The 9177-nt window shown below is 38.7% G+C and overlaps 1 non-coding gene across 1 annotated transcript; it reads right to left on the bottom strand.

Annotated features, from left to right (window-relative positions):
- Positions 1-7989: 7989 nt before the first annotated feature.
- On the bottom strand, positions 7990-8097 carry LOC130978081 (small nucleolar RNA R71). The gene has a single exon (XR_009085745.1). It is a non-coding gene; the product is annotated as a small nucleolar RNA R71 (small nucleolar RNA).
- Between the last annotated feature and the right edge of the window lie 1080 nt (positions 8098-9177).

The following is a 9177-nucleotide window of genomic DNA, read 5'->3' as shown; positions in this document are numbered from 1 at the left end:
TGAACACAGCTATTTTATGGGTCTTGGCCATGGCCCTAAGCACTTTGTTTTCCAGTATTACCATCGGATACATAAATGCCACAGACATATAACTGGTGAACCTTTTCAGATTGTGACTTAGCTTTGCTAAAGTCCCCAATTAGAGGTGTCCAAAGTTCTTAAGCACACTCTTTTGCTTTGGATCACGACTTTAACCATTCAATCTCAAGCTTTTCACTTGGACCTGCATGCCACAAGCACATGGTTAGGGACAGCGTGATTTAGCCGCTTAGGCCTGGATTTATTTCCTTGGGCCCTCCTATCCATTGATGCTCAAAGCCTTGGATCCTTTTTACCCTTGCCTTTTGGTTTAAAGGGCTATTGGCTTTTTCTACTGCTCCCTTTTTTTCACTACTTTTTCTTGCTTCAAGAATCAATTTCATGATTTTTCAGATCATCAATAACATTTCTCTTGTTCATCATTCTTTTAAGAGCCAATAATTTTAACATTCATAAAATTTAATATAAAAAATATGCACTGTTCAGAGATTCATTCAGAAGACAAAAAGTATTGCCACCACATATAAATAATTAGAATTTTTCTTATTAAAAACTTGAATAAAATTGCCTCCTAATTCTAAAAATCTACTATTTTATTTATGTTTGATGATGATAAGAAAAATAAATTATAGCTTAATTGGAGATAAAATCAAAATAGATATACTAATTACTATTACTCATATATAACTTCTAAGGTAAATTCCTAATAAGAACAACTATCACAGAGTTAAGGCTAAGATTAGGACTCAACAACCTTTATTTTGGGAGGTGGATGCTCCTTTAATCTGTGGGGTGCTTGGCCCTTCAAGAGACAGCTTCTGATGCTTCAGTTGCTTCAGTTCACGCCCTTGCTCTTCTTGTTCCCTAAGCAGTTTGCAAAGCATGCTATTTTGATTTTTCTGTTCTTCCTTTAGTTGCTCTATAGCTTCTTGCAACTTAGTGACAGATGCTTCAAGACGCTCCCAGTATTCAATTTGAGGGACTTTCGGGAGGAACTCCGGTGCTTTCCTCTTGATGGGGTCATCCTACACTTGTTGTCCTTCCATTGACTTTTTGGTGATTGGTCGCTCAACTGAGATATACTTAGTTACTCCCATCTTCACCCCAACATCTTTACATAGCATAGAGATTAAGCTTGGATAAGCCAATTTGGCATCTTTGGAGTTCTTATTTGCAATTGTGTAAAGTTCACAAGAAATCAGCTGATGAACTTCCACTTCTTTTCCCAACATAATGCAATGGATCATTACTGCTCTTTTGATGGTGACTTCAGAGCGGTTGCTAGTGGGCAGTATAGAATGCCCAATGAAGTCCAGCTAGCCTCTGGCGACTGGTTTGAGATCTTCTTTCTTGAGTTGATTTGGGACATCCTTTGTGCTGGTTGTCCACTTGGTTGTAGGGAGGCATATGTTCTCTAGAATTTCGTCTAAGCCCTTATTTGTTCTCATCATTCTCCTATTAAAGGAGTCTGGGTCATCTTTCAGCTGAGGCAGCTTAAAGATCTCCCTGATTTTGTCAGGGTAGATGTGAACAATCTTCCCTCTGATCAAAGTCTGATAGTCATAGAAGGCGGTTCCAGCTATTCTCTGCCTCTCTGTTTGCAACAGATTAGAGTAGAATTTCTGAACCATGTTTCTTCCCACCTTTGTTTCAGGATTAGCTAGGATTTCCCAGCTCTTGTTTCGAATTTGCTCTTGGATCTCCGGATATTCGTCTTCTTTCAGATCGAATTTAACTTTTGGGATCACTGACCTTAGACCCATTATTCTGAAGTACTGGTCTGAATGTTCTTTGGTTAAGAACTTCCCTTGATTCCAAAGTGGTTTTTGAATATTCTCTTTCTTGCCTCTTGGAGTGGTTTGTTTTTCCTTAGGAGCCATGATCTTAGTGGGTATTGGTTTAGTGATCACAGATAAACACACCAAACTTAGAGGTTTGCTTGTCCTCAAGCAAAAGAAAGGAAAGGAGAGGGATAGAAGGAGAGCCAATTTCGAATTGTGGAGGAGAGGAGGGAGGCCGAACGTGGATTTAAAGGGGAGGGGGTGGGTTTTCGAAAATTTTGAAAAAGATAAGATAAAAGATATGATTTGTAAAACATAAGTATGATAGGAAAAAGATGTAATTTAAAATTGAAAAGTTATGAAAGATATTTGAAAAAGATAATTCTGAATTTTGAAAAGAAGATATGATGAGTTTAAAAAGATTTGAGAAGAATTTAAAAAGATTTGAAAAGAATTCAAAAAGATAATTGAGTTTTGAAAAAGGTTTGAAAAGAATTTGAAGAAAAATTAAGAAACATGTTTAGGATAAAAAAAATTTTGGAATTGAAGTTGAAAGATGAGAGTTTGTAACATGTTTATGCAAGAAATCATGAATTGAAACATGAAAAATGGAAAAAATTTGAAGTGTAAACGAATTTACCTCCTCCCCACAATCCTGGCGTTAAACGCCTAAACACTGCATGTTTTGGGCGTTTAACGCCCATTTGTAGCTTCTCCTGGGCGTTTAACGCCCAGCTTTAGCATCTGGCTTGCATTAAATGCTAGAAAATCCTTTATCACTGGGCATTTTTCTGAACGCCCAGGATGCTGCCAATCTGGCGTTAAACGCTTAGAAGTTGCTTCTTTCTGGCGTTTAACGCATAGATGGCTATCTCTACTGGCGTTAAACGCCCAGTAGATGCTCCTTTTAGGCGTTTAACGCCCAAAACAGCTCTTACTGGCTTTTTCGCACCAGTGAGCTTCTTTTTGTTGTTTTATCCTCTGAATCCTTCTGTAACACTGGGAACTCATGCAATTGCTATTTTACCTTGAAGATAACTAATATGAACATGTAAAATTCAATTAATTAACAAATAAGCTTTGTTAATGGCTGGGTTGCCTCCCAGCAAGCGCTTCTTTATTGTCATTAGCTGGACTATTACTCAGCTTTAATCAAGTCTCAATTTTGACCATTCTTGCTCAAAATTGCTTTCAAGATAATGTTTGACTCTCTGTCCATTAACAATAAACTTTTTGTTAGAATCATTATCCTGAAGCTCTACGTATCCAAATGGTGACACACCTGTAATCACATATGGTCCTCTCCACCGGGATTTCAATTTCCCGGGGAATAATCTGAGCCTAGAATTAAACAGCAGAACTTTCTGCCCTGGCTCATAGACTCTGGATGATAGCTTCTTATCATGCCATCTTTTTGCTTTCTCTTTGTAAATTTTTGCATTTTCGAAAGCATTGAGTCTGAATTCCTCTAGCTCATTTAACTGGAGCAATCATTTTTCTCCAGCTAACTTGGCATCAAGGTTTAGGAATCTAGTTGCCCAGTAGGCCTTATGTTCCAGTTCCACTGGCAAGTGATAGGCTTTTCCATACACAAGCTGGTATGGAGAGGTCCCTATAGGTCCCTGAGGATATGAAAAATCATTAAAAATGATTCTTGAAGCAAGAAAAAGCAGTGAATACAAAAAAAAAGAGAGAAAGCAAGCGAAAAAAAAAACCGAAAAAAAAAAGAGAAAGAGAAGAAGAAAGAAAAAGAAAGAATAAAGTTGTGATCCAAGGCAAAAAGAGTGTGCTTAAGAACCCTGGACACCTCTAGTTGGGGACTCTAGCAAAGCTGAGTCACAATCTGAAAAGGTTCACCCAATTATGTGTCTGTGGCATGTATGTATCTGGTGGTAATACTGGAAGACAGAGTGCTTTGGGCCACGGCCAAGACTCATAAAGTAGCTGTGTTCAAGAATCATCATACTCTACTAGGAGAATCAATAACACTATCTGGATTCTGAGTTCCTAAAGAAGCCAACCATTCTGAGTTTCAAAGGATAGAGTGAGATGCCAAAACTGTTCAGAGGCAAAAAGCTAAAAGCCCCACTCATCTAATTAATACTGATCTTCATAGATGTTTTTGGAATTCATTGCATATTCTCTTCTTTTTATCTTATTTGATTTTCAGTTGCTTGAGGACAAGCAACAATTTAAGTTTGGTGTTGTGATGAGCGGATAATTTATACACTTTTTGGCATTGTTTTTAGTATGTTTTTAGTAGTTTTAGTTGAGTTTTTAGTATATTTTTATTAGTTTTTAGCTAAAATTCACTTTTCTGGACTTTACTATGAGTTTGTGTGTTTTTCTGTGATTTCAGGTATTTTCTGGCTGAAATTGAGGGACCTGAGCAAAAATCTGATTCAGAGACTGAAAAGGACTGCAGATGCTGTTGGATTCTGACCTCCCTGCACTCGAAGTGGATTTTCTGGAGCTACAGAAGCCCAATTGGCGCGCTCTCAACGGCGTTGGAAAGTAGACATCCTGGGCTTTCCAGCAATATATGATAGTCCATACTTTGCCCAAGATTTGATGGCCCAAACCGGCGTTCAAACTCACCCTCAGGAATCCCAGCGTTAAACGCTGGAACTGGCACCCAAATGGGAGTTAAACGCCCAAACTGGCATAAAAGCTGGCGTTTAACTCCAAGAAGAGTCTCTGCACGAAAATGCTTCATTGCTCAGCCCAAGCACACACCAAGTGGGCCCGGAAGTGGATTTTTATGTCATTTACTCATCTCTGTACACCCTAGGCTACTAGTTTTCTATAAGTAGGACCTTTTACTATTGTATTAAAAAAGTCTTGGTAGCTATCTTCGTGTTTTATGCTATCTTAGATCATTCGGAGGCTGGCCATTCGGCCATGCCTAGACCTTATGCTTATGTATTTTTAACGGTGGAGTTTCTACACACCATAGATTAAGGTGTGGAGCTCTGCTGTACCTCGAGTATTAATGCAATTACTATTGTTCTTCTATTCAATTCCGCTTGTTCTTTGTCCAAGATATCACTTGTTCTTCAACTTGATGAATGTGATGATCCGTGACACTCATCATCATTCTCACCTATGAACAAGGTGACTGACAACCACTTTTGTTCTACAAGCAACTAAGGCTCTAGTGAATATCTCTTGGATTCCTGATTGCACGATGCATGGTTGATCGCCTGACAACCGAGTGCTCGCCTGACAAACGAGCCAACCATTCCGTGAGATCAGAGTCTTCGTAGTATAGGCAAGAACTGATGGCAGCATTCAAGAGAATCCGGAAGGTCTAACCTTGTCTATGGTATTCTGAGTAGGATTCAATGACTGAATGACTGTGACGTGCTTCAAACTCCTAGCAGGCGGGGCGTTAGTGACAGACGCAAAAGTATCGATGGATATTATTCCGGCCTGACCGAGAACCGACAGCTGAATTCCGCGTGCTGTGACAGAGCATATGCAATCGTTTTTACTGAGAGGATGGGAGGTAGCCATTGACAACGGTGAAACCCTACACGAGCTTGCCATGGAAAGGAGTAGGAAGGATTGGATAAAGACAGTACGAAAGCAGAGAGACGGAAGGGAAGGCATCTTCATGCGCTTATCTGAAGTTCCTACCAATGAATTACATAAGTATCTCTATCTTTATCTTTTATGTTATTTTCGTTCATCACCATATCCATTTGAGTCTGCCTGACTAAGATCTACAAGATGACCATAGCTTGCTTCACACTAACAATCTCCGTGGGATCGACCCTTACTCACGTAAGGTATTACTTGGACGACCCAGTGCACTTGCTGGTTAGTTGTGCGAAGTTGTGTAATGCCATGGAATTGAACTACCAAGTTTTTGGAGTTCATGACCGGGGATTATGAGAGTTGTGAAAAGTATTGTTCACAATTTCGCGCACCAAGTTTTTGGCGCCGTTGCCGGGGATTGTTCAAGTTTTGAGCAAGCTTTTGGTAACAATGCCAAGGATTGTTCAGTTTGGACAACTGACGGTTCATCTTGTTGCTTAGATTAGGTATTTATTTTTTTTCGAAATTCTTGAAGATGAATTCTAGAGTTTCATGATGATTTGTTGAAGTCTGGCTGGCTGAGAAGCCATGTCTAATCTCATTGGACCGAGGTTTCAACTTATCATCACAAGAGCTTGTTGATTTTTATCAATCTTGCCTTTGGAGCAGTGATCTGCTAAGGCTTGGCTGGCCTTTGGCCATGTCTAGTGTTTTGGACCGAAGCTTTCTTTGAAAGCTTGGCTGGCTGTGAAGCCATGTCTAATTCCTGGACCGGAGTCTTAGACTAGCATTGCACTGATTCCTGGAATTCTCATTAAGAATTTTGATATCTTTTTCCACTTAATTTTCGAAAAACACAAAAAAAAAATCAAAAAAATCATAAAAAACCAAAAAATATGTTATGTTTCTTGTTGAGACACTAGTCTCATCTTAAGTTTGGTGTCAATTGCATGCATTCACTCATGTGTCTTAAGGATTTTCAAGTAATTCTTGATGATTTCCGTGCTCTAATCTTTGAATTCTATTGACTTGAAGTATTTTGTGTGTCTCATATGCATTCTCATTAGTGTCAGTAGTATACAAACTGCTAAGTTTGGTGTCTTGCATGCATTGTTATTTGATTTTTAGTTGCATTTTGATTATTCCTTATTATTAAAAATCCAAAAATATTTTTAATTTGTGTCTTTTCAAGTCAATAATACAGAGAATTGAAGATTCAGAACATACAGCAGAGGAATTGCACAGAAAAAGCTGGGCATTCAAAACGCCCAGTGAAGAAGGACAGACTGGCGTTTAAACGCCAGCCAGGGTACCTGGTTGGGCGTTTAACGCCCAAAAGGGTATAGTTTTGGGCGTTAAACGCCAGAATGTGCACCATTCTGGGCGTTTAACGCCAGGATGGCACAAGGGGAAGAATTTTGTTTTCAAATCAAATTTTTTTTCAAGTTTTCAAAGTTTTTCAAAATCAAATCTTTTTCAAATCATATCTTTTCAATCAAATGTTTTCAAAATCAATTTCTTTCCTTTTTCAAAGATACTTACTATCAATTAATGAATTGATTCAACATTTCAAGTATGTTGCCTTTTCTGTTGAGAAAGGTTTAATGTTTGAATCATATCTTTTCTTGATAGCCAAGTTACTAATTTTTAAAAAATCAAATCTTTTTTTTTAAAATGTTTTTCAAATCATATCTTCTCAATCACATGTTTTTAAAACCAATCATATCTTCTTAACCTCATCTTTTTCAAAATAGTTTTCAATCAAATCTTTTTTATTTCTAATTTCAAAATTTTTTTCAAAAATCATTTTATTTCTTTCCCACTTTTATTTTCGAAAATTAAGTAATGTTTTTCAAAAATATTTTCAAAATCTTTCACTTAATTTTCGAAAATTTCTTCCCTTCTCCTCACATCCTTCTATTTATGGACTAACACTATCCCTTAATGCAAAATTCGAACTCCATTCCCTCTGATAAGTTCGAATTTTCTACTTCTGTCTTCTACTCTTCTTTTCCTCTGACACTTAAAGGAATCTCTATACTGTGACATAGAGGATTCCACATTTTCTTGTTTTCTTCTCTTTCATATGAGCAGGAACAAAGACAAAGGCATTCTTGTTGAAGCTGACCCTGAACCTGAGAGGACCTTGAAGCGAAAGCTAAGAGAAGCTAAAGCACAACTCTCTTTAGAGGACCTGACCGAATTCTTCAAAGAAGAAGAACACATGGCAGCCAAAAACAACAACAATGCAAACAATGCAAGGAAGGTGCTGGGTGACTTTACTGCACCTACTCCCGACTTCTATGGGAGAAGCATCTCTATCCCTGCCATTAGAGCAAACAACTTTGAGCTTAAGCCTCAATTAGTTTCTCTAACGCAACAGAATTGCAAGTTCCATGGACTTCCATTGGAAGATCCTCATCAGTTTTTAGCTGAGTTCTTGCAAATCTGTGACACTGTCAAGACTAATGGGGTAGACCCTGAGGTCTATAGACTCATGCTATTCCCTTTTGCTGTAAGAGACAGAGCTAGAATATGGTTGGATTCTCAACCTAAAGAAAGCCTGGACTCTTGGGAAAAGCTAGTCAATGCCTTCTTGGCAAAGTTCTTTCCACCTCAAAAATTGAGTAAGCTTAGAGTGGAAGTCCAAACCTTCAGACAGAAGGATGGAGAATCCCTCTATGAAGCTTGGGAAAGATACAAGCAATTGATCAGAAAATGTCCTTCTGACATGCTTTCTGAATGGAGCATCATAGGTATTTTCTATGATGGTCTCTCTGAACTATCCAAGATGTCTTTGGATAGCTCTGCTGGAGGATCTCTTCATTTGAAGAAGACGCCTGCAGAAGCTCAAGAGCTAATTGAAATGGTTGCAAATAACCAATTCATGTACACTTCTGAAAGGAATCCTGTGAACAATGGGACTAATCAGAAGAAAGGAGTTCTTGAGATTGATGCTCGGAATGCCATTCTGGCTCAGAACAAGATATTGACTCAACAAGTCAATTTGATCTCTCAAAGTCTGTCTGGAATGCAAAATGCACCAAGCAGTACTAAGGATGCTTCATCTGAGGAAGAAGCTTATGATCCTGAGAACCCTTCAATGGAAGAGGTGAATTACCTAGGAGAACCCTATGGAAACACCTACAATTCTTCATGGAGAAATCACCCAAATTTCTCATGGAAGAATTAAGAGAAACCTCAACAAGGTTTCAACAACAATAATGGTGGAAGAAACAGGTTTAGCAATGGCAAGCCTTTTCCATCATCTTCTCAGCAACAGACAGAGAGTTCTAAGCAGAATACCTCTGACTTAGCAACAATGGTCTCTGATCTGATCAAAACCACTCAAAGTTTCATGACTGAAACAAGGTCCTCCATTAGGAATTTGGAGGCACAAGTGGGACAGCTGAGCAAGAAAGTCACTGAACTTCCTCCTAGTACTCTCCCAAGCAACACAGAAGAAAATCCAAAAGGAGAGTGCAAAGCCATTAACATGGACGAATTCTGGGAGGAAGAAGAGGCAGTGAACGCCACTGAGGAAGGCCTCACTGGACGTCCACTGGCCTCCAATGAGTTCCCCAATGAGGAACCATGGGAATCTGAGGCTCAAAATGAGACCATAGAGATTCCATTGGAATTACTTCTGCCATTCATGAGCTCTGATGAGTATTCTTCCTCTGAAGAGGATGAGTATGTCACTGAAGATCAAGTTGCTAAATACCTTGGAGCAATCATGAAGCTAAATGACAAGTTATTTGGAAATGAGACTTGGGAAGATGAACCCCCTTTGCTCACCAAAGAACTGGATGACTTG

The sequence above is a fragment of the Arachis stenosperma genome, chromosome 4 (genome assembly GCF_014773155.1).
Source record: "Arachis stenosperma cultivar V10309 chromosome 4, arast.V10309.gnm1.PFL2, whole genome shotgun sequence".
In the NCBI taxonomy this organism is placed as follows: Eukaryota; Viridiplantae; Streptophyta; class Magnoliopsida; order Fabales; family Fabaceae; genus Arachis; species Arachis stenosperma.
Note: the sequence above shows the minus strand (reverse complement) of the source record. Positions and strands in the feature narration are given on the sequence as shown.